The following is a 27,653-nucleotide window of genomic DNA, read 5'->3' on the forward strand; positions in this document are numbered from 1 at the left end:
CCAGGGCTTACACTTTCCTAGAGAAATCAAGAATTTTTTTTTAATAGATAAATTTTGGCTGCAGAAATCTACACATTTTATTTAAAATTATATATGTACTTTTTCCATTTTATTATAGTAAGTGTTTCTAAAATTTATAATTATGAAAGTACTGACATTACAGAAAGATAACTATTTAAAATGTTGTTAGGTTATTTGAGATTTCTCAGAATGAAAATTATCCTACAGCTTTTTAAAAAGTGCTGCAGTCAAATATTTTGTTGTTGCTTTATCAGCTTTTACTTTTACATGTGGCCTTTATTCAATTGCTAATGTACTTTTGGCAAATATGTACAAATGATTTTCTTTAATGGTAAGAGTATTGGGATTTTAATATTCTAAAATTAGTTTAAGTATTTCCTTTACAGCCTATTATTACACTTCCATTTAGAGAAAAATTCCTTCTCTATGATCTACAAATATAGCCAATCTTGATAAATCCTACATCCATTATTGAAAGAAATGAATGCAGACATGCTAATTTTTAAATTCAGTACCTTTAGTTTGATGAAACATGTATTTTGTAAACAAACAGGTAGGGAACAGGTCCTTTTTTCCTTCCATCTTTAGTAGTACAGTGTTGGAAATATTATATTTTAAAAAGACATTTACTGAGTATATTTGATTTTAATTATTTTAATTTTTTTTTGTTATTTTCATCCCTGGGTATTGAATTCTCTATACCTCCTATATTTTCTTAAAAGGATAACGCTTTGCAGCTAATTTTCAAATTAAGATAAAATATTAATATAAGAGTCATTATTGTTACTTATTTAAGACAAAGACTTGATGTACATTAGGCAGTTGCATTATAATTGAAATCATACTTACGTAGTTTGGAGTTACAGTACTTTGGCCTAATTCTTGACTGCTCCCCTACCAATTCCTGTGATTGTAAACAATATTTAAATTAATTAAGGAAAATTAATTAACCTTTATGTCAGGTAAACATGTGTTGAAATTCTACTTTTTTTCCACTCATGAGTAATGATAACGTTGGGGATTTTTATAAACTACTTAGTTTCACTTTGTCATTTCTAAATGAAAGACAATAATCTCCACATCATTGTGAAAATAAATTAAATATATATATATATATATATATATATATATATATATGAACTATTAAACACTGAAAACACAGTGAGCTCTTGACAGATGTCTCCTTCACCATTAATCTGTGCTTTTGTCCCTTTTTGTACCTCTGTAAAGCATACATCATGAAATCTTTGCAATTTGGATTCTAAAGTTAATTTCTGTGAAATTGCTAGAATTAGAATATATTTTTATAGGATTTGATATTTTTTCTTTTGTTTTAAAGGATGTTTTTCAGAAAACAAATTTCTAATAAGATTGAAAAAATAATTCACACATTATTATAGTAGTTGTTTAAATGCTATGTACCAAGCAGCGTATTAAGAGACAAAAGAGGGGCTGGGGATGTGGCTCAAGTGATAGCGCGCTCGCCTGGCATGCGTGCGGCCCGGGTTCAATCCTCAGCACCACATACAAACAAAGATGTTGTGCTGGCCGATAACTAAAAAATAAATATTAAAAAAATTCTCTCTCTCTCTCTCTCTCTCTCTCTCTCTCTTTAAAAAAAAAGAGACAAAAGAGATAATTTTCAGGTATGCTTCATGGATCTTTGGATGACAGACATGTGAAGGGCAAACGACTAATGAAAAATAAAACTAAAAAAATTGTAATAGAATTATGGTGAGCTACAAATTTAAAAATATAAATAGATACTAAACAATGATGCAAAGAATGATGAAAGTAACATTCCATGCAAAAGGAAGGATATATGAAGAAAACATGAGGTGAGAAAAAGTCTAGAGTCTGACGTGTTAAGGCACAGAAAGATACCAGTCTTCCTGTGATTTAAGTAGTCCAAATAAGTTGGAAGACATACAATAAGAATAAGAACGAGGAAGTACAAGTTATTTCTGTGTGTCAAGGAAAAATTTCTAGATTTTACTTTATGTGCAATGGGATACTTCTGAAAGATTTCAAGTGAATAAATGTGGTGATCTGATTTATATTTTAGTTTTATCTTGCTGATATAATATGAATGAAAGAAGAGCAATGGAGAGAAGAAGAAGAAGAAACATTTGGAATGCCGTCTTCCTCGTATACCAAAGATGAGTAGTGGTCTACATCAACAAGTTTTCAGTGAGGTTAGAAGGAATTGAATTTGTGGTTTACTAAAGGAGAATAAAGGAAAATGAATTGATGATGATTTCTAGATTCCCTCATGGAAAGTCTGCATGGTGATTATATTTACTTCATTAATAAAAGTGTTCTCACTTAGGGGTAGAGTTGAGGATATATTTAGATAGCAAGAGGAAGACATATTAAATCTAATTCCAGACATATTTAAAATTTAATTTTTTAAAATAAAAATTTTATAGTGACTAACAAAATTATGGATTATTCCTTTACTACTTGATGGATTTCTCACATTTATTGATATTAGAAGAAATTAGGTCACTGGGACATGCCTTTTGGGGATATATATTTTGTCACTGGTGAATTGAGCTCTCTCTGTTACCTTGCTGTCATGAACTGAACAGTTATCCTCCATCATGCCCTTCTGTCTCACCTTTGGACCAGAGATATGGAAATGGCCAACCATAGGTTGAACCTCTAAAACTGTGAGTCAGAGTAAATTTTTCCTCTGATAAATTGTTCTTTTGGGGTCTTTTTTGTTACAGCAATAAAAAGCTGACTAAAATGCTTACCAAAAATAAGTAACATGTAATGTGGTGGGTTTGAAAATTACCTTGATTGTGGCAACTGGTTCAAAATGTAATCATATTTTAACCATCAGGTTATATACCTTGAATATAAATAATTTGTATTTGTCGGCTATGCCTCAATAATTCTAGGAAAATCAGCTACATAAATATAAACTATGAATGCCAATAACGAAGATTTTAACTTTTAACAGCAAAAAAAAAAAAAAAAAAAAAAAACAGTAGCATACAGATACTCATATTTTTGATAATGGTACTATGTGAACCAGAAAGTTAAATAAATTTATTTACACAAAAGCTTTACAAATATAGAGAGTGTAATGTCTATAAATTATATAATTTTTACATTTAAGAGTGGTACATTTCACTAAACATAATTTGACTTGGGAAATGTGGAAAATATCTTTATCATGCCTGTGGCAAATCTCTTATATTATGTCTGAATAAGCAATTTGTTTCCTCTTATAAATCATTCAAATATATTATAATTATATTTATTTTATTCATAATTATTTCGACTTTATGTAATATTCCTTGGAATTCTTTCCTCAAATATATTAATGATTTTTCATTTTTTCATTAGTTTCATTTCTTTTTGTAAAATACATGAAACAATATTTCTAATCTTGAAATCTTAGACTACTATTAATGGGGAAGTCAACTGAATTAAACTGACTAATAATGAGAAAGACAGGTCACAGTCTGCAAAGTACACAGGGAAAAAATCTTACATTTTAATGGCACAGATAAGATTTAAAAGCTTATCTGTTTTTTTTAAAGACATATATTAAAGAATGACCATCTCCTTAAGAGATAAGAATAAGGTTGGTTATCACCCCTTGGTAATTGCAAGTATTGCTCTTTTCTATAAAGACTCATTTGCAACTAATTCCAAGCATTTGTCTCCTAATTTATAGTTGTCAAAGAACAGGAAAGATATATTGTTTTTTGTAATGCCAGAAACAACAAAGTAACTTTTAGATCTTTGATCTATTTAGACCTTTAAGCTATAAGTACCACAAGAAGAGGAAGTTTGCCAACACTTATGGATAACCTACTTTACTGAAGACACTATATTAGAAACTTTCATAATCTTTCCAATAAATCAGCAAAGTGCACTTTTCAGTACAGATGTTAAGAAAGTAATCTAGCCAGGCACAGCTAGATTACTTTCTTAATCTACACCTATAATCTCAGGGACTCAGGAGTCTGAAGCAGGAGGATCACAAATTCAAGGCCAACCTCAGTAACTCAGCAAAGCCTCAGGCAACTAGGTGAGACTTTGTCTCAAAATTTAAAAAAAAGAAAGAAAGAAAGAAAAAGAGCTGGGTTCTTTTCTCAGTGGTAAAATGCCCCTGGGTTCAATAAAAAAAAAATCTAGAATGAGAATTAGATACTTTCTCAAGATCATGGAAACATGATTTCAAAGCTCTAATTCCCCCAAGTATTGCACTACCTACCAATATTTTATGAAAATTTGTTCAAATAAATTTCAATCCCTTAGAAATTAATACAAATTTATTATATTAAATTATAACATTTATTGAATCATTCCTATTATGGCCCTTAAAACTCTTCTGTAGCAGGTGGTTTTTCATTTGGAGTCCTGTGACTAGAGAGTGGAATTCTAAGAATCCAAGACAGGAATTCTAAAGAATGATACCATTTTTAATTACATAAATTATTACCAGTTTTTGAAAAGAGAGAATGATGACAACTAGATATTGTTCTTAATTAAGGTTAATGAATAAAACAATCAATATCCTCAGCATTCAAATCAAAAAAGGTTATGTGTTCAACAGGTGAAAGAATAGAAAGTCATAGCTCTTGTCCCTCACAGAAAGTTTGAACAATAATACACTGATTAAAATATCTTTATGAAAAGCCAAGAATCCAACTATGAAGCTTCAGTATCCTAGAGAAGCCTAAATCTGAGTACAGTCCTATTAAAATGTGTTGGAAGAACAATTTCACAGTACCCACATCAGTCCCTCTACCGTGTCTGTACAACCAAACACTAAGAGATAGATATAGAATGCACCTTTCCCTTTCAGGGATAATGAGAGATTCAAACATCTACCCAATATTCCATTCAAACTCTTCAAAGTCCTGCCTTCAGAACTAATTTCTATTTCCCACACTCCTCACTGAAGAAACTAGAATAGATCGGAAGTCTTAGAGATGCTGAGAACAACAGAAAGATGAATTTGGCTTAGAATGGTCACCATTGCTTTGTACAACTTGGGGAAGGTGCATAGTATGAGAGCTTCTCCCTAGGAGAAAAGGGATGTGTTGAGAATATACCCAAACATCCTTGCTTTTCATCTTGTTTTTTTGTTTTCCCTGAATGACTGATTACTGTCATGTCTCACTCTTTGTTAAGAACTTGAAAAAGGGGAGTGGGAGATTAAGCACATATCTGGCAAACTGGCTTTTCAGAGAGTTCCCAAGGGAATGAGATCTATCTTTTATTATTGGAGCATTAATAGGAACTGCATTAAGAACAAGGAAATGTAGGGTTCTTGCAAGCAAGAAGATACAGCTATAGAGCCTACTCTCAATGTGGTGAGGAAATCACAAACTCTTAATAAATAGAAGGCAGGAAATCCCTTTAATTAGTACTTTACATGTACACATATAAAGAAAACACAGGTGAGAATCTGAGAGGTCTCAGATACTCCAGTCAGGTTAATCCATGATGGTCTTTTTTCTAAAAAGTTAGTCCATAAACACTCTAAGAAGGTGCATATTTTGTACAAATGCACCAATATCAATGCAAATTTTTTAATAAAGACATAGAAAAAGACAAACATGAGCCAAGCAAAGGCACAATATAAATCTTCAGGAAGTGTCCCAGGAAAATATGTATAATTCCCATGAGAGATAATTCAAAATAATTTCCATAGATGTTCAATTAGCTCAGAAAAAGAGCATTTATATAAAGAGAGAAAATGTAATTAGTAAGCAAAAAAACTTTGGAATTCATGAACACCCTAATTAACTGGAAAAAAAATCACTTAAAGGAATACAACAACAGATGTGATCAAATAATTGGAGGAATCAGTTAATCCAATATAGATCATTTAAAATTAAAGAAACAAAACAAAAATTAAAATGAAGAAAACTTAAGAGACATATAATATCAATCCAATCAATATACCATTATGTAAATCATAAAAAGAGAATGGGGCATAAAGCTTTATAAAGAAAGAGTGACTGAAAATTTCCTAAATTTGGAGAGAAACATAGATATAAAAATTTGAGAACCCCAAAAGACCCCAAATAGAATAAATTAAAGTAGGTCTCTAGTTTGAAATAATTACAATCAAAGTCAAAGATGATGAATTTTTAAAACCAGAGAAAAATGACTCATAACATGTGAAAGAAAGTTTGCAAGACCATAAGCAAATTTCCTAGAAGATACCTTAAAGACCAGAGAGGGATAAAATACTATACAAAACAAAATGTATCTAACAAAATACAATAGTTTTCAATTTTGTTTCAAAACTGAAGAAGAGAAAACCTCTTTCCCAGTTTAGCTAACAGTGGAGGAATCCCACTTGACCTGCATTATAAGAGATACTAAAGGGATTCTTCATTCTGAAATGAAAAGATAATAAACCATGAAATGAAAACATTCAAAAGTATAAAACCCACTGATAAAAATAGCTAAACTGGCTAGTAGAAAATATAATGTTACAAAGAAACTTTGAATTATGTTATAGAAATTAGAAAATGAAAGAACAAAAATAAAATACTGTAAAAATGTGTTAATTGACTCAATATAAAAATGATGCAATTTAAAAAAAAAAAACAACTTTAAAATACCTTATAACTTCACTGTGAAATTTTACCAAACATTTAAAGAAGTAAGACCAGTGCTTTTCTATGCTTCCAAAATTGTGAAGAACAGGAATAGTTTTAACTCATTTTACTATACTAGCATTACCTTCATACTAAAAGCAGAAAAGGACACTATAGGAAAAGAAAATTACAAGCCAATATCCTTAATTTACATATATGCCAAAATATTCAAACAGATACTACATTAACAGAACTATTTATCATGATCAAGTGGGATTTAAACCAAGGATGAAAGAATGGGTCAGCTTATGCAAATTTGTAAATGCACATTAACGGAATGAAGGACAAAAGCTACATGATCACCTGAGAAAATGTAAAAAGAGAATTGGATAGAAATCAATATCATTTTAGCTATTATGGAAAATAGAATGGAAGGTGCTCAAAAAATAAGATTAGAACTGTCATATGATCCAGCAATCTCACTGGAAACAAAGGAAACAAATTCAGCATATTGGCACAGGATGAGGGGAGACTTGGGGCACCCGCGGGCCAGTGGCCAGGGCTGAGGCCTAGGCAGGCTGATCTGCTGAGTTGACCAGTGGCCCAGCCGGCCTGAGGCCGCCCAGGAGCCAGGCGCAGCACCTCTGATGTGTGCCAGCCCTTCGTGCAGTGCCTACTCCTGAGGTGATCCTTGCTGTGTACAGGCTGGTTTCCTTTGGCCTGAGCTCATAACTCCCTGCTTGGAGGTGGTTGTGGTGATCACAGCAGTCTTACAAGAAACAGCCTCAGAGAGAAGACACTTGCCAGAGAATGCACAGCAGCCCAACTCTGACTACCTCAAAGCTAACTCTTGCCACACCCAAAAGGCTGGAGCCGATGCTGAGATAGCCTCAGGAAGGGAAGGGGAGCAGAGACCGACCCTACTAGTGGCCCAGGGATGATGGCCCACCCAGATGGAGTTCCTGCTCCTCAGCTCCACTTTGCCTAACCCCACACAGGACAAGGGCTGGGTTGTCTGCTCTCTGCCCCTGCCTCCAAGAGTACTGAAGCCACACCCATATTTAACACCACCACTGGTTCATCATCCCTCCTTCAGGGGAATCCTCACTGCAGGAGCTACCTCCTGGGTCCCTTTGGTGCCAAACACAGCACCTGACACTGCTCCATCCCATCACAATCTCAAGCCACCTCCCAAGGTGCTGCTTCATGAGACTCTGTGAGGCTGGGGACTGGTGCAGGGTTGCCCAGCTCCTAATAAGTGCCCTGTGGAAACTTTGGTTTAGGATCTGCCACCTGGTCTGACCACAGCTCCCCAGGGGCGAGGAGCACTGCTTCTTCCCTCTGTACAGCCCACAGCTGGCATGGGCCTGGCACTCAGTGGGGTTCATAGTAAAAGTTAATGAAAGAAAGAAAGAGGGAGGAAAGGAGGAAGTCCCCTTGCCTCCATCCACCCACGTGGCAGAACGACCCAGGAGCCTCTTGGCCTTTAGGCCATCTGGGATTCCTACTGGCCCCCAGGGAGCCTGCAGTAAGCTCAGTCTTCCACAAGGCAGCCAGCCCCTCTGGTCCCCATTCTCTCATCTGCCAACAGCTGCCTGGCCTCCTTGATGGGATAGGTATGAGGAAGGGAACGATTTGTAACTAAGTGTAATATGCAAATGTCACAAATTATTATAAAAAAAATGAAGTTGGATGTCGAGACTATAATGTAGAAGTGCTTCTTTGAGCACAAGGATCGTGCAGTGCCAGCCTTATTGTTAACTGTGAAAAGGGCCCCAATAATTAGCAGTCCCCAACCAGGCCCCCCAACCCAACCCTTATCTGTCCTACCAGCCATGGACTGTGGTTGCCTTTGGCTGAGTAGGTGTTGTCACAGAAGTGATAAGGACTGAGAGCTGAGAGTGAGTACCTGTGGAAGTTTAGTCATTTTCAGACATGCCTGGTTGTGCCCAAGGAAGGTGCCCCCGGCCTCTCCAGGTCTACCTGCCCACAGTGAGCACTTGGCTAGAGGCCCTTCTGTGCCTCACATCATTCTAAACCACCAGCTCACTTAAACTCCTGTGACCCTGAAGGAGGCAGAGGGGGAGACTGAGGCCCTGACCTTGGAGCTAGGGCTCAATCATCCTGAAAATTACTGGGCTAGGCACTGGGATGCAGGCAAACTGGCAGCCCCTTGGCATGTGTAGCCCAGTGACAGGAACAGATTACTTGACACGAGCCAGGGGAGCAGCCATCAGCATTGCATTGAAAGAGGGAGACCTGAGCAGGGTGAGGAAGGTGTTAGTGCTGTTATTTTGCTAACAAGCTGGTTATTTAAAGAACAAAGTCAGGATATCAGATTGGGAGTCTGGGTGCCCAGGGCTACAGGGTCCTGGAAGGGGGGAGGGGAGGAAGGGAAGGGGAAGGGAAGGGGAAGGGAAGGGGAAGGGAAGGGGGAGGTTGGGGGGGAAGGGGGAGGTTGGGGGGAAGGGAAGGGAAGGGGGAGGTTGGGGGGAAGGGAAGGGGGAGGTTGGGGGGGAAGGGGAAGGGAAGGGGGAGGGTGGGGGGGAAGGGGAAGGATGTGGCAAGACCTAGGAGCTGGCTGTATCCGAGCAGGGTATCTATACATTGATTTATTTTCCCCCCTCTACTTATTAACAATAGTAACAGCCCCATAAAAGTGTGGATAATGATTCACTCTGTGGAGAGAGAGGACACGAGGTGCAGGAGGAGCATGGGGCCCAGCAGGGCCAGCTGTGTTGCTCTGGACCTGGGCGCTGGGCATGGGAGGCTTTGCTTTGTGGTAACTTGTTGCACTCAACATTTTTATTTCCAGCACTTTCCTCTCTGCATTATCATCATAGTAAAAAGACTAAAAAACAATTCTGACTATTAAAAAAAAATCAGCCTATTGAAGACATATCTGTGCTCTCTTGTTCATGGCATTGTTATTCAAAATAGCCAAGATACAGAATCAATTAAGTGTCTGTCAACAGATGAAAGGATAATGAGTATAGAGTAAATATACATAATATAGTGTGTGACATGTAATGGAATATTCAGCTTTATTTTTAATAAAAGACAACTTTTTCTGTGAAAATATGGGTGAACCTGGAGGACTTTATCAAACCTTAATTAATACAGACACAGAAAGAAAATTACTAGATGATTTCGCTTGTATATGAAATCTGAAAAATTTGAGCTCATAGACGTTTTGAGTAGAATAGTTTTCAGGTTCTCATGTGTGTGGTGGGTGTACTAGGGAAATGGTAAAAAGATACAAATTTCAGTTACACACAAGGAATAAATTCAAAAGGTCTAGTATACTATATGATGATTAGAGTAAATGGTGAGGTGTTGTATTATAGAAAATTTCTAATAGATTTTAAGTGTTCTTAACAAAAAATAAAAATGAGATAATTCATGTTTTAATTACCTTGGTTTAACCATTCAAAATGTGTACACATTTCAAAACAATGTTTTTCATGATAGATGTATACAAATTTTGTCAGTTTAAAACAAATTCTCAACACTAAAATTAAAAGTGAAATATGAGAAAAATATAACGTGTATGGGAGGCCATAAAAGTGTTAAATTTCCATGTGTGATTGAAGTTCAGTTGTCATCTTAAAATAGATTGTTGTAACTAAAACATTTTAAAGTAAGCTCCATGGTAACAACAAAAAATATTTTGTATAGAATATACGCAAAAGAAAATTAAAAGGGATCTAGGCATGTCAATAGAAAAAAATTCAATGAACATATAAGAAAACATCAAGAAAGAAAAATAGATAAAAAGTAAAAAAAAATTTAAATTAAATAATTAATATTTAATTATTATAGTTAATTACTTAATTATTAAAATTTGTTATATAGTTAATTATTTAATGATTAATTTAAATAGAAATATATTAAACTCTCATGATGAAGGTGTAACAGTGATAGTAAAATGCAGGATTCTCATGAATGAAACCCTGGTTTTAATCTTCTGCACCACAAAAATAAGCAAATGAATAAATACATAAAAGTGAATTAACTAAATTCTTCAGTAAAATTCTGCCCCTTTTATTGAATATATTAAAAATATAAAGATCTAACTGTATGCTATTTATGAAAATGACCAAATTACATTATGTGTATGCACAAATGATCACATTGAATGCAACTATTATGTATGATCATAATATACCAGTAAAATACACAAAAACAAAAAGAAAAAAAAAACTCACTTTAGACTTAAGGGTTGAGTGTGAAAGAATAGAAACCAATGTCACATATATATGGTAACCAACAGAATAAGAGTGGCTATTTTTACATCATATAAAATGGAATTTAAGTTAGAAGCAGTGATAAGAGACTGTTATAGTTAAAGCTTCATCCCGGGGTTGCATAAACTGACTTCCAGACCACTCACGTATAATCAAATCAAGCCTTTATTGAAGCATACCGGTGCAAGCTGACCAAAACATAAAGCTGTTCCACTGATCAGCCCCGAACAATTACAAGGGCGCTCCTTATAAGCTTAAAAACCGCAAAAGGGATGTTAGGGAGTCTAGCCAATGAAAGCAAGCCAGGTTACAGAAGCGGGAGAGTGCGGGGAAGCCTAACCAATCACAGTTAGCCCAATCACCCCAGCTACAGAAACAGAGCCCCATTACCCTAGTTACAGAAACAATGCCCCATTAGATAGTTCAGTGTTCTTAAAGGTTTCATCTTGCCCAGTCATGACCCTTCTCCTTGGCATGGTTGTTTTACAGTATGAAGTCATAAAACAAAATGGAGTCACATTTGCTTCTATCACAAGACAAAAAGAGGCATTATGTAATAATAAAAGGTCAATTCACAAGAAAGATGCAATAATTAAATATATATATGTTTGTATGCATGTGTGTATGTGTGTATATATATATATATTTTTTTTCACCAAATATCAGAGCTGTAAACATAAGAAGCAAATATTCACAAAACTCAAGTTAGAAATAGGAACACAGAAATAATAGATTTCAATACATTACTTTCACTTATGTATAGAACACACAGACATAATTTCAATTACGAAAACAGGGAGCATGAAAAACACTTTAGACCATGTGGACCTGACACATTTATAGAACATTTTACTACCATTCAGTATCAGAATACATATTCTTCTCAAGTGCACGTAGTGCATTCTTCAAGGTAGATAACAGGTTACATCACATAACAAGACAGCAAACTTTAAAATCTTGAAACCATACCAAACATCTTTTCAACTACTATAATAGAGGTTCACTTGAAGCTTTGACCATATCCCTTTTGGCTTTGAAACTTACATTTTTTTTTTTCCCTTTTCCCAAATTTCTTCTCCCTGACCTTCTCCTCCCTGATCTTCTTTTCCCTAGCCTTCTCCTTCTTGATCTTCTCCTCCCTGATCTTCTTTTCCCTGATCTTGTTCTCTTTTATCTTTTCCCTAACCTCCTCCTCTCTGATCTTTTTTTTTTCTTCATCTTCTCCTTCCTGATCTATCCTCCATAATCTCATTTTCTCCGAATCACCTCTTTAAAAAAAACCCTGTTCCTGATGATGGGCAGAATCACAGCCTTTGGGACAGGAGTCTCCTTTGTTTCTACTTTGCTATCAAAATAATAAACCTTTTTCCTTTTTCTCAAAACTGTGTCCTTGTTACTGGATTGGCATTGGGGGACAAGGACAGAGCGTTCAGCAATACAACCATGGAATAAAACTCAGTATCAATCAGTAAGAGGAAAAAAACTATAAGATTAACAAGCAGTTGGAAATTAAACAACACATTTAAGTAATCACTGGGTCATAGAAGATATCAAAAGATAATCTAAAAATATCTTGAAGAAAATTAAAATGTGACATGCAAACATTTGGATATACAGAAAATTTAGTACTAAGAAGTACATAAAGATTTGACAAGAAAAACAACCATGAAACCTAACAGAGCACTTCAAGGTACTAAGAAAAGAATAAACTAACACAAAGCTAAAGGAGGAAAGAAATAATAAAGATTTGAATAGAAATAAAACAGTAGGAAATATAGAAAAATCAAGTTTACTTTTAGTTTCCTAAGAGATTTTTGAAAAGTTGAACAAAATTGAGAAGTCTTTAGCTAGATTAAAGAGAAAAACAGGTGAAGATGGCGGCGAGGGGAGTGCATTGCCCCCGTGTGCTGCTTCACTGTGTGGGAGTATGACAAGTCAGGACGGCTAAAGGATATCTTGTTAGGAATTTCCAGCAATAGTGGGGTGCTCCGGAACCTGGAGGAAGGATTTCCATCGCACGAGGATCGGCTACGGGGACTCAAACGCGAGAGGTTTGTCGCACGGAGGGTAACACTGCTTATTCAGCAAATCGCCCCGCGGCTAGAGTCTGCAGCGCGCGCTGGGAAACGAGGAGATAGCGACGCAGGGATACAGCGCTGCAGTTTCTGCCAGCCGTGCAAGCACCATACTCAGGGCTGAATTCTGGGTTCGAGACGGGGGAAGGAAGTGGTCCATCTCGGTTCTCCACACCGGTCAGACCACAGAGGAGGCCAGCAGCCACCATGTTGGAAAGCTGACGTCACCATCCCTGTTTTCGACTGACCGCAGCTCATTCAGCCATAGAACAGGTAATTTCAGGCTGCCATTCGCCTGCGGCTTGCAGACAGATTGCTAGGGTTCAGTGCCTGGGTGCTTCTTAGAACCTGATCTTATCGGAGCGAACACCGAGCGCGGGGCGGCCGAGTTCCTGCTCCCGGAACCGTCCCGGAACCGCCCTGGCCCAGGGCTGCGGAGCCTGCGGAGGCTGCTTCTTGGACCCTGCTCCTATCAGAGCATACACTAAGCACTAAGCGGCCGAAATCCGGCTCCCGGAACTGAGCCCGCGGGGACTGCTTCTTGGAGCCTACACTTATAGGAGCTTACACCGAGCATGGAGCGGCCGAGTTCCGGCTCCCGGAACTTCCCTGGCCCGGGGATAGGAGCCCTCGGAAACTGCTTCTCGGTCCGGGTCCTGCTGAGGGCCAGTCAGGACTCACCCGTTGCTTTGGTTGCCCGGCAAGGGGAACGAAATGCTGCCATTCACATAGGATACCAACATGGCAGAGATCTGATGTCATCAGAAAGCGGCGGAGGAGAGAACTTCATCAATACCAGTGGCGACATAAACAGTTGGTCTCCTGGTAGGGGGGGTGAGGCACAGACACCCGAGTCTCCTCAATTTGTCGTCGAGCCAGAGGGGAGGAGCCGGGCCGCCGCCAGCGCCCGGAGCAGGCCCAGCGGCTCGCCAGCCTGGTGACCGCGTGACCCCAATTGGAGAGGGGGCGGAACGGAGCCGCCACCCGCACCCGCAAGGTGGGCAGACCCGCGACCCAGTGGTACATGGACGTGGTAGGAGGGGCAGGGCAGAGCCGCCCTTCGTGCTTGCAAGGTAAACAGACCTGTGACAGCCTGGCGGGTCAGGCCCAGTGGCCTGCCAGTGTGGTACACACGTCACCCCAACTGGAGTAGGGGCAGACCAGATCCTTCTCCCATGCCCGGATCAGGCCCTGCCAGTGTGGTGGTCACGTGACCCCAATTGGAGTGGGGGCTGAGTAGAACCATCACCCATGCCAGCAGGGTGAGCAGACCTGTGACCAACCTGCAGATCAGGCCCAGGGGTCCGCAGGCGTGGTAGGAGGGGCAGGGCAGATCCACCGCCCGCGCCTGCAAGGTAGGCAGACCTGCGACAGACCAGCGGATCAGGCCCAGGAGCCTGCCGGCGTGGTATACACACCACCCTAATTGGAGTAGGGGCAGAGCAGAGTCGCCGCCCGTGCCAGGAACAGGCCCAGCGTCCTGCAGGCGGGGCAGTCACGACACCCCAATTGGAGTAGGGGCAGAGCAGAGCCTCCACCCGTGCCCGAAAGGTGGGCAGATCTGCGACCGACCAGCGGGACAGGCCCAGTGGCCTGCCGGCGTGGTACACTCATGACCCCAATTGGAGTAGGGGCAGAACAGAGTTGCCGCCAGCGCCCAGAACAGGCCCAGTGACCTGCCGGCGTGCTAGTCACGACACCCCAATTGGAATAAGGAGAGAGCAGAGCCGCCGCCCGCGCCTGCAGGAAAGATACGCAAGCAGTATGAAAAGACAAGGAAAGAAAGGACCACAAGCAATGCAGGTCAACGCAACTTTAGAAGAGGTAACAGCTGCAGCAGATGGAATGTCAGATAAAGAATTCAGGATATACATGCTTCAGATGATCTGGAGTATCAAGGAAGACATTAAACAGCAAAATCAGACAATGAAAGATCACTTCGACAATGAATTACGCAAACAAATCCAGGAAGCAAAGGATCAACTATACAGGGAGATAGAGGTTATAAAAAACAAACAAACAGAAATCCTAGAAATGCAGGAAGCAATAAACCAACTTAAAAACTCAATGGAGAATACTACCAGCAGAGTAGAACACTTAGAAGATAGAACATCAGACAATGAAGACAAAGTATTTCAACTGGAAAAGAACATAGACAGCTCAGCAAGACTGTTAAGAAACCATGAGCAGAACATCTAAGAAATATGGGATAACATTAAGAGACCAAACTTAAGAGTCATTGGGATACAGGAAGGTACAGAGCTCCAAACCAAAGGAATGAGCAGTCTATTCAATGAAATAATACGAGAAAACTTCCCAGACTTGAAGAATGAGACAGAATCCCAAATCCTAGAAGCCTACAGGACGCCGAATGTGCAAAATCATAAGAGATCCACACCTAGACACATTATAATGAAGATGCCCAACATACAGAATAAGGAGAGAATTTTAAAAGCTACAAGAGAAAGGAAGCAGATTACATTTAGGGATAAGCCAATCAGGATAACAGCTGATCTTTCAACACAGACTCTGAAAGCTAGAAGATCCTGGAATAACATATTTCAAACACTGAAAGAAAATGGGTTCCAACCAAGAATTGTGTATCCAGCGAAATTAAGCTTCAGGATGGAAGATGAAATTAAAACCTTCAACGATAAACAAAAGTTTAAAGAATTCGCAGGTAGAAAACCATCTTTTCAAAACATCCTCGCCAAAGCATTACAGGAAGAGGAAATGGAAAATAACAATGAAAACCAACAGTGGGAGGTAGGACAGTAAAGGGGGGGAAAATAATCAAAGAGGAAAACAAACCATGTTTAGTAACAGAAATAAACAAATATGGCTGGAAGAACAACCCATATCTCATTAATAACCCTAAATGTTAATGGCTTAAACTCACCAATTAAGAGACACAGGCTAGTAGAATGGATCACAAAACAAGACCCAACAATATGCTGCCTACAGGAGACGCATTTGATAGGAAAAGACATACATAGGCTGAAGGTGAAAGGTTGGGAAAAATCATATCACTCATATGGACTTCGGAAACAAGCAGGAGTGTCCATACTCATATCAAATAAAATAGATTTCAAGCCCAAGTTAATCAAAAGGGATAAAGAGGGACACTACATACTGCTTAAAGGAACCATACACCAACAAGACATAACAATCATAAATATTTATGCCCCAAACAATGGTGCAGCTATGTTCGTCAAACAAACTCTTCTCAAGTTCAAGAGTCTAATAGACCACCATACCATTATCATGGGAGACTTCAACACACCTCTCTCGCCACTGGACAGATCTTCCAAACAAAAGTTGAATAAGGAAACTATAGAACTCAATAACACTATTAATAACCTAGACCTAATTGACATATATAGAGTATACCACCCAACATCAAGCAGTTACACTTTTTTCTCAGCAGTACATGGATCCTTCTCAAAAATAGATCATATATTATGTCACAGGGCAACTCTTAGACAATATAAAGGAGTAGAGATAATACCATGCATTTTATCTGATCATAATGGAATGAAACTGAAAATCAACTATAAAAGAAGGAAGGAAAAAGCATACATCACTTGGAGAATGAACAATAGGTTACTGAATGATCAATGGGTAATAGAAGACATCAAGGAGGAAATTAAAAAATTCTTAGAGATAAATGAAAACACAGACACAACATATCGGAATCTATGGGACACATTGAAAGCAGTTCTAAGAGGAAAATTCATTGCTTGGACTTCATTCCTTAAAAAAAGAAAAAACCAACAAATAAATGATCTCATACTTCATCTCAAAATCCTTGAAAAAGAAGAGCAAAACAACAGCAAAAGAAGTAGAAGGCAAGAAATAATTAAAATCAGAGCTGAAATTAATGAAATCGAAACAAAAGAAACAATTGAAAAAATTGACAAAACTAAAAGTTGGTTCTTTGAAAAAATAAACAAAATTGACAGATCCTTAGCCATGCTAGCGAAGAGAAGAAGAGAGAGAACTCAAATTACTAGCATACGGGATGAAAAAGGCAATATCACAACAGACACTTCAGAAATACAGAAGATAATCAAAAACTATTTTGAATCCTTATACTCCAATAAATTAGAAGATAGTGAAGGCATCGATAAATTTCTTAAGTCATATGATCTGCCCAGATTGAGTCAGGAGGATATAGAAAACCTAAACAGACCAATATCAATTGAGGAAATAGAAGAAACCATAAAAAGACTACCAACTAAGAAAAGCCCAGGACCGGATGGGTATACAGCAGAATTTTACAAAACCTTTAAAGAAGAACTAATGCCAATACTTTTCAAGCTACTTCAGGAAATAGAAAAGGAGGGAGAACTTCCAAATTCATTCTATGAGGCCAACATCACCTTGATACCTAAACCAGACAAAGACACTTCAAAGAAAGAAAACTACAGACCAATATCTCTAATGAACCTAGTTGCAAAAATCCTCAATAAAATTCTGGCGAATCGGATACAAAAACATATCAAAAAAATTGTACACCATGATCAAGTAGGATTCATCCCTGGGATGCAAGGCTGGTTCAATATACGGAAATCAATAAATGTTATTCACCACATCAATAGACTTAAAAATAAGAACCATATGATCATCTCGATAGATGCGGAAAAAGCATTTGACAAAGTACAGCATCCCTTTATGTTCAAAACTCTAGAAAAACTAGGGATAACAGGAATATACCTCAATATTGTAAAAGCAATCTATGCTAAGCCTCAGGCTAGCATCATTCTGAATGCAGAAAAACTGAAGGCATTCCCTCTAAAATCTGGAACAAGACAGGGATGCCCTCTCTCACCACTTCTGTTCAACATAGTTCTCGAAACACTGGCCAGAGCAATTAGACAGACGAAAGAAATTAAAGGCATCAAAATAGGAAAAGAAGAACTTAAATTATCACTATTTGCAGATGATATGATTCTATACCTAGCAGACCCAAAAGGGTCTACAAAGAAACTATTAGAGCTAATAAATGAATTCAGCAAAGTGGCAGGATATAAAATCAACACGCATAAATCAAAGGCATTCCTGTATATCAGCGACAAATCCTCTGAAATGGAAATGAGGACAACCACTCCATTCACAATATCTTCAAAAAAAATAAAATACTTGGGAATCAACCTAACAAAAGAGGTGAAAGACTTATACATGAAAACTACAGAACCCTAAAGAGAGAAATAGAAGAAGATCTTAGAAGATGGAAAAATATACCCTGTTCATGGATAGGCAGAACTAACATCATCAAAATGGCGATATTACCAAAAGTTCTCTATAGGTTTAATGCAATGCCAATCAAAATCCCAACGGCATTTCTTGTAGAAATAGAGAAAGCAATCATGAAATTCATATGGAAAAATAAAAGACCCAAAATAGCAAAAACAATGCTAAGCAGGAAGTGTGAATCAGGCGGTATAGCGATACCAGACTACAAACTATACTACAGAGCAATAGTAACAAAAACAGCATGGTACTGGTACCAAAACAGGCGGGTAGACCAATGGTACAGAATAGAGGACACAGAAACCAATCCACAAAACTACAACTATCTTATATTTGATAAAGGGGCTAAAAGCATGCAATGGAGGAAGGATAGCATCTTCAACAAATGGTGCTGGGAAAACTGGAAATCCATATGCAACAAAATGAAACTGAATCCCTTTCTCTCACCATGCACAAAAGTGAATTCAAAATGGATCAAGGAGCTTGATATCAAATCAGAGACGCGCCGTCTGATAGAAGAAAAAGTTGGCTACGATCTACAGTCGGTGGGGTCGGGATCCAAATTCCTCAATAGGACACCCATAGCACAAAAGTTAATAACTAGGATAAACAAATGGGACTTACTCAAACTAAAAAGTTTTTTCTCAGCAAAAGAAACAATAAGAGAGGTAAATAGGGAGCCTACACCCTGGGAACAAATCTTTACTCCTCACACTTCAGATAGAGCCCTAATATCCAGAGTATACAAAGAACTCAAAAAATTAGACAATAAGAGAACAAACAACCCAATCAACAAATGGGCCAAGGACCTGAACAGACACTTCTCAGAGGAGGACATACAGTCAATCAACAAGTACATGAAAAAATGCTCAACATCTCTAGCTGTCAGAGAAATGCAAATCAAAACCACCCTAAGATACCATCTCACTCCAGTAAGATTGGCAGCCATTAGGAAGTCAAACAACAAAAAGTGCTGGCGAGGATGTGGGGAAAAGGGTACACTTGTACATTGCTGGTGGGACTGCAGATTGGTGCAGCCAATTTGGAAAGCAGTATGGAGATTTCTTGGAAAGCTGGGAATGGAGCCACCATTTGACCCAGCTATTCCCCTTCTTGGTCTATTCCCTAAAGACCTAAAAAGAGCATGCTACAGGGACACTGCTACATCGATGTTCATAGCAGCACAGTTCACAATAGCAAGACTGTGGAACCAACCTAGATGCCCTTTAATAGATGAATGGATAAAAAAAAAATGTGGCATTTATACATAATGGAGTATTACTCTGCATTAAAAAATGACAAAATCATAGAATTTACAGGGAAATGGATGGCATTAGAGCAGATTATGCTAAGTGAAGCTAGCCAATCCCTAAGAAACAAATGCCAAATGTCTTCTTTGATATAAGGAGAGTAACTAAGAACAGAGTAGGGACGAAGAGCAGGAGAAGAAGATTAACATTTAACAGGGATGAGAGGTGGGAAGGAAAGGGAGAGAGAAGGGAAATTGCATGGTAATGGAAGGGGACCCTCAGGGTTATGCAGTGGAGGGGGTAGAGAGAGAGGAGGGGAGGGGAGGGGAGAGGTGGGGAGGGGGGAGGGTGGAGGATGGGAAAGGCAGGGGAGCACAATAGACACTAGTATGGCAATATGTAAATCAATGGATGTGTAACTGATGTGATTCTGCATTCTGTGTATGGGGTGAAGGTGGGAGTTCATAACCCACTTGAATCAAAGTGTGGAATATGATATGTCAAGAAATTTGTAATGTTTTGAACAACCCACAATAAAAAATTAAAAATAAAAAAAGAGAAAAACAATTAAAATAAATAAACATCACAATCAAAGGAATATCTTACAATTAATACTACAGAGATGGAAAGGTTTATAAGTAACTGCTATGAGCAATTACATGCTAATAAATTGGGTACCTTAGAAGAAATGCATAAATGCTTGACACAAACTACCAAAACTGGATTAAAAAGAAAATTTAAAGAGACCTACAAATGTTAATGTTGTTGCAACAGAATCAAACTTTCTGGGCTGGGGACATAGCTCAGTTGGTAGAGTGCTTGCCTTGCATACACAACACCCTGGGTTCAATCCTCAGCACTACAAAAAAAAAAGAAGAAAGAATCAAACTTTCTGCATGACCAAATAGTTTCACTACTGACTTAGGACATACATTTAAGAAGAATTAATGTCAATTCTTCTCAAATGCTTTCAAAATATTGTAAAAGAGGTGGGTAATACTTCTAAACTTACTTAAGAATACCATACTTATTTTGACACAAAATCCAGAAAAAGATACCTCAAGTAAGGAAAATTATAGGCTAATATCCCTAATGAGCATAGATGCAAAAAAAAAAAAAAATTACTGAAAGCTTGGTCCTTGTTCTCAATGTCAATTGAATACTGAAGACACAGTTTTGAGAAAAAGGAAAAATAAATTTTATAGCTTTGCTAGCAAAAGGGGAAGCACAGGAGATTTCTGTCCCAGAGACTGTGATTCTCTTCATCAAGGGGCACAGGGGGCTTTTAAAGAGGGGATTCAAAAGCTACATTCCATGGGTTCTGTGTGCAGTTGTAATTCACTTGTTATTTTGGGAAGTAGTCATTTCTGAGATTTGGTGCCATCTCCAAAGTCTGAATTATTTTGTTCCTGTAGTGGATGTGTTCTTAAGGACAGATAACTCTGCCTTGGATGGGGAAAAAAAGGTAAATCTTGTTTCCCCTGAGATTAGGAAGGGAAGAGGATTACAGGTGAAGCAGGGCAAGAGGAAGAGAAACATGTCTTTTTAAAAATAATTTGCACTGGCAGAGCAGTAAGGGCCATATTCAAAGCTCAAAGTGGGCCACTGTTACAAATTGAATTTGGTATCAAATTAAAAGCATCATTCCATATGGACAGACTTCTTTTTTGAAATGTAAGCATAGCTGAACATATGAAAATCCATCAAATGACACAGCACATTTACAGAACTAAGGAGAAGAATCACAAGATTTTGTCAAAAGACAAATTTTCTGGGTATTTGAAAAAAATCTGTGGATATTTATTCCCTCTCCAATAATTAAAATTAGGATTCTAGATGTATACATGCAGTCTCATATACAGTGCTGCATTGTTCAAATTAGCCAAGATATGGAAGTAACCCAAATGCCCATTCACTAATGTGTAGGTAAAGAAAACATGGTCTATAAACACAGTTGAATAGAATTCACTCTCCAAAAAGCAGGGAATCCTCTCACATAAACTGGATAAAGTTTGATAATATTATTTCAAGTAATTACAGTCATAGAAAAACAAATAGTGCATGTTTCCATTAGTATGAGATAGCTAAAGAAGTAAAAGTCATGGAAGCAGGTGGTAGAATATTAGTTGCCATATCCTGTGTTCCTTTGCAAGTCATTATTTACTGTGTTAACGCCTGAAGTTACTCATCCTATGATGGAATGTTATTCCATTGATTCTGCTAACTTTCTATTTAAATTTAATCAGTATTGTAATTTTTACCTTTGGTTTAAAAATGGAATTGTAACAGTGGTACACACTTTATGCTTTGAATACAGCCCTTGCAGTTCTGCCATTGCAACTTATTTTTAAAACTAAGGTGTTTTTTTTTTTTCCCCCTTCCTCTTTCCCTCCCCCTTGGTAATCTTGAGGAAATAGAATTATCTTTCTTCCCCATCCTAGGCAGAATTATCTGTTCTTGAGCACACACCCACAACAGGAATCAAGTAATTTAGATTTTCTTCAGGGATGGCACCAGAAGAATCTAAGAAATGACTATTCACTTGTTGGAGTGAATTACAACTCCTACCAGAGAACATGTGGATTGTAGCCTTTGAATCATCTCTTTAAACACCCCATTCCTCTATATGGACAGAATCACAGCCTCTGGGACAGAAGTCTCCTGTGGTTCTCCTTTGCTATAAAAGTTATAACATTTCTTTTTCCTTTTTCCCCAATCCATGTCCTCATTATTGGACTGGCACCAGGGACATGGACCCAATTTTTAGTAATAAAGTTTGGTTAAATCTAATTCTCCAGTTATACAGTACTTGTACCTGTGCAGCTAAATGCAAAATCACTTTGTTAATTTATTAGTAAGACAGTATGGTAAACTGAATTGGTCTCTCATCTGCTTAAAACTGTTCAACAGATTTCACTGAGATGCAAAAGAAGATGGCATAAAGGAAAGAGGAGGAGGAGGAGGAGGAGAATGAGGACAAGGACTACAAATGAGATGAGAGACACAGTGAAGTTCAATTGTCACAGTGTTGTGGATTAGTGAAATAACCTTCATTCAAACACTATGATCTCTGCTGATTTTAAAACTCCTAAGATAACGTTCCTTTTTTGAAGAGACTTGCACTGCTCTTTTGAAAGGCATGATTCAGTCACCTCTCCAATTCTCATTCAAACACTGTGGTTTTGTGAATGTCAACCTAATTTACATTTGTAGTGAACTTCATTCATCTTCATCTCCAAGTTCACTCAGTGGCCCAATCCCTCTCTGATTTTTCCAAAACTCATATCATGGTTTAATATTCTATCGCAAGAAGCTTATAAAATGAAAAGCAACGATCCTCATCTCCTAATATTCTTTTCTTGACATGATACCTTCCCCTTGATTATGGGGTGAACCTAGTTCCTTGAATCTAATACATAGAAAGTAGCTAAAGTTATGGGACCTTGCTTCTGAACTTAATTTGCAAAGACGACATTTTGTCTTGCTCATTCTCTGTTTCTTTCTGTCTCTCTTCAAAGCCTTCATATCATAGAAAGAAAAGTTGTGTGAGTAGTGCTGAAGACTGGCCCATGTAACAAAAAACTCTTTTAGCTAACAGATATTTTAGATTCAAAGCCTCCCAACAACCCCATGAACAAATTTAGAAGTGAATTATTTGTCAGTCAAACCTTCAGGTGCCCACCGCTACTGTGGACAACTTGACCATAGCCTGTGAATGACCCTGAAAAGCCACATCCATATCCCTGACCCACAGAATCTATAAGATAATACCTATTTGTTGTTTTAAGTCATTAAACTTGGGGGTGATCATTTATGCAACAATAAATACACCTTTTACTATTATTATTGCTTTACAGTATTTTTTTTTCTAATTCATGAAAGCAAATGTTTTAGTCAGTTTTTTTTTTTTTTTTTTCCCCTGCTGTGACTGAAAGACCCAAACAGAACAATTGTAGATGAGGAAAAGTTTATTTGGGGGTTCAGAGTTTCAGAGGTCTCAGTCCAGGGACAGCCAGCTCCATTGCTCAGGGCTAGATATAAAGCTGAACATCATGGTGGAAGAGTGTGGCAGAGGTGAAAGAGTGTGGCAGAATGATATTTTCCCATCACTGCTATGATCAGGAAGTGGAGAGAGAGACTCCATTTGCCATATACAAAATATATACCCTAAATGCCCACCTACACACTACCCACATTCAGTTATCATTCAATTCCATCAGGGGATTAATTCACTGATCAGACTCTCTCAACGCAATCATTTCTCTTCTGAACCTTCCTGCATTGTCTCACATGTGAGCTTTAGAGGGCTAATCTCACATCCAAACCATAACAGCAAGAGACCCTTTTTTGATATTCTGGTTTGATTTCAGATGTATTCTCCTACTATGCATGGTTCATAGTAAGTACACAGTACACACCAAGTATTTGTTGAACAAATGTGTTAACCATTATTCCTCAAATATGTGGATGATGATCTCGAGGTAACTTTTTAATATTTCTATCTTTATGAGACTTTGAATCTTTCATATTTTTGGCAGTTTACTGAAACTCAATGTATTACATTTCTACAAAAATGATAGAAAATATGCTAAGATGTTAACAATTTTTAATTTAAGATAGAAATATAGATGATTTTTAATTCCTTTTACATTTTTTCAATTTCATGTTTAAATTTCAAAATAATTACCAAAACGTATGTGATAATATAAATATTAAAATATACATTATAGTCCCAAGTGACATGTTCTCAACCTAATTCTGTGACATTCTGTATAACTAATATTAAATAGTCATTTTAAATTGGCTATTAAATCTTCCTCATCTTTAAAATAATGGAATTTGACTAGATGTTCTTGGTTCTCCTCTAACTGCTGAATAGAATCTTACTTGAAATACTGTATGTAAATGAAAATGTAAATAAATGTTGATTTTTTTGAAAAATGAAAATGCTCATTAATAATTGAGATTGACTTCAGATAATTACACTGACTTAATGGGGATTTACTCAATAACTATTGTGTTATAATTTTGAGGAATTACTACAAAGTATTAGTGTTACAGTTCCAATGGTCAGGAGTTCCAGTATTTGGTCAGAGGATGGGTGATTGAGGAATAAAATTAATGCATTTCTATCATTATTAATTTTGCCAAACCAATATAAAATTTGTAAAACAATTCTGTACCAAAGATTATACTTATAACACTAAAAAGCTCAAATAATACTTGATAAGAAAGGAATAATATTTTCCCATCACTGCTTATTACTTTCCAATAATGAGCTATTAGGTAAAAATGAGGGAAGATGCAAAAATATAACTTTGAATTAATTCCCAGTATATGCCACAGACATAGTTTGGTGAGTCTTTTCTTTTCTTTTTTAGCTTATTTTCTTTCTAAATCTTTAATATTCCAAAGAGAGGAAATGTGTGGGATTATATCTTTGTGTTTGTCTGCTGTTGCTGCAAGCATAACTACATAAAGCAACACACATAATCTTACAGTATTGTGGGTCAAGAATCTGAGCATGCCTTAGCAGGGTCTCTGCTCAGAGTCTCGCAAGGTTCTAATCAACATGAAAACAGTACTGTTTTCTCATCTGGAAGCTTAAACAGTAAAGAATTCCCTTCCAAATTCATTCTGACTGTGAACAGAATGTATTTCCTTGTAGCTGTTTGATTGAGGGCCACAGCTTCTCACAGGCTGTCAGCTGAGATTTGCCCTCAGATCTTCAGGCTGCCTGCAGTTCCCTGAAACATGACCCTCTTCCTAGGAACTTCACAACATGGTTGTTCACTTCTTTAAGAACAGCAGGAAAATTTCTCCCGTCTGCTAAGATATAGTATTATGTAATGTAAAGTAACTATGTTAGTGATATTCTATCATTTTTTGCTATTCTATTGGTTAAAAGCAGGTCACAGATTCTATGTGCACTCAATGGGAAGGGATTACACAGGCTGAGATTCCTGTGGAGGTGGGATGGTCACTGCAGCATTATGTCCATCATCATCCTCCAAAACGACAGCTACCATAGATTTGATTTGGAAAATGCAGAACAGTAAAAAGAGATGAAGAACTTACAGATGAGCAAATCTAAATGCTCACATTTTAAAAATTAGAAAACAGGCTCAGGAAAATAAATAACATGACTGAAATTTCATTTATTGGGTAGCAAAGTTGATCTGAAATCACAACTGTCTTGACCTCCTGACCTCCCTTTGGAGAAAGGCAGTTGATTAATGTCAGTGAATTAATGAGTTTTCTCTGGTAGTTCCTTGCACATTTTTAAATATGTTTCAGTGGGAAATCAGACTTGTATGTGTCCTATTTTATTTATTTATTTTTATTTGTTTTAATTAGTTGTACAATGATCAGTACAATGACAGTATAATGATCTTGACATATCATACATTTGAATCAGATGGGATATAATTTCTCATTTTTCTGAGTGTACAGGTTGCAGAATTACATTGGTCATGCAGTCACATATATACCCACAGCAATAATAATGACTATTTTATTCTGCCTATTTTATTTCTGAACAAATGATGGCATACACAAAATCAAGGAGTCGGTAGCCATTTGAATTGTTGAAGGTTTTCTTGTAGCCAGAAACCTACACAGTGCAAATTAGGTATATACTTTTTATCCTACTCATATTAAAGACAAATTTTAAGCAGTGGAAGTAATAATGTTTTAATCCTTTTTGTTTGATAAACAGATGCTTCCTTCCTTAGAGAAGCAGATGGTCATCATATAATGCTTTAACAAGTAAATGAAGGTACTCTATGTCAAGCCTATTGCTAAAGGAATTAAGGTTTTGTTTAGGTACTAAAATTTTAATGTTATGTCTTTTGAAACAGAATTCACTTGTTATTAGTAATCCATGATAATGCTGATTTCATTATTCATATTACCAACTAAACTACAGTTTACTTTTTCCAGGGTTCTTTTACTCCTTCAAAAGCTATTCTTTTTTATATCACCGTTGTATAATAGCATGGAATCAGGGCATGCTGGTATTTTATTGTCAAGAAACATCTTTATCCAGTAATGTAGCAGGATATCTAATTTTAATAATGGGAAAATAAAACTTTTAAAATCATATAGACAAGTTTAGATTGCCCTACTTATGTTACTTGCTGAGATTTAGAAATATCTGTAAGTCATGCTATTAACTCTGACTTAAAAAAAAAAAACAAAAACTAAAACCAGCTTTCTAGTTATCTGCAGACAACTATTTCCCTGTTTCTATTAGAAATTTTTTCAAATTTAAAGCTTTTCTCTATATGACGAGGGAAAATGAAGTTTATGTTAAAATTCTCTATTGAAGAAATAAAGAAGTAACATCTTTTTAGTATTGTTTTATTTTTCAGATGGAAACTCTTTTAAGAGCCAGTAGTGGTCCCCATTTTTTTTTCTTTTCACAGTTAAGTAAATTCTACTCCCCTTTATTTCATATTGTCTCTGTATATGATGGGAAGTGAGAAAAAACATGGATAAGCATTTCTAAAAATAGCAGAATTAACATGGCTACACATTTTGATATCTTTGTAAAAACAAAAATAAAACTGGAAAAACCAGTGGTGACCTCTGTTTGATATACTTATCTATCCATTTAAATTTACTAGTAGTTATTTAGCTTAACTTAACTTTCCATGTTCTCTGCCTTCAAGAATTATCAAAATTCTTGCAGCAGCTTCAAATAATACTTATAATAAAATAAGAAAAGAGAAATCAACTTGACAAATGTTAGAAAGATCTCAAAAATAAAAGCTATAAACTCTAATTTGAAGTTTAATGGTAAATTTAGCATGATGAGAGTTTTTATGATTCATTTCACTGGCATTGATTTGAATATTTAAGTGCCTTTTTCCCCTTCAGTGCAAATTATTTGTTGTTGAGAACACTCACAAAAACAATTAGCTAGTGTGATTGGGGAGCACATATTTATAGGCAGATGTTGAGATATTAAATTCTTTGGCCAATGTAAATAAATATTAAAAATTATTAGTTATAAGTCTAAATATGAAAAAATAATAAGTTATATGGCTCATTAATTGTTCTATCAATTATATTTTTATATCAAGAACAAAATAAAGGCAGGGCAATTAAAATGTGATAAATAAAATTTATATAATAATTAATATATTAGAATAAAATAATAGATATTTCATTAAATATGCAAAAGTTTCAAATAATCATAAATATTTAATGGAATAAATTCTTTTT

This window comes from Marmota monax, unplaced genomic scaffold (assembly GCF_021218885.2).
Source record: "Marmota monax isolate L192 unplaced genomic scaffold, Marmota_monax_Labrador192_F-V1.1 WCK01_AAM20220418_F8-fsc00175, whole genome shotgun sequence".
NCBI lineage: Eukaryota > Metazoa > Chordata > Mammalia > Rodentia > Sciuridae > Marmota > Marmota monax.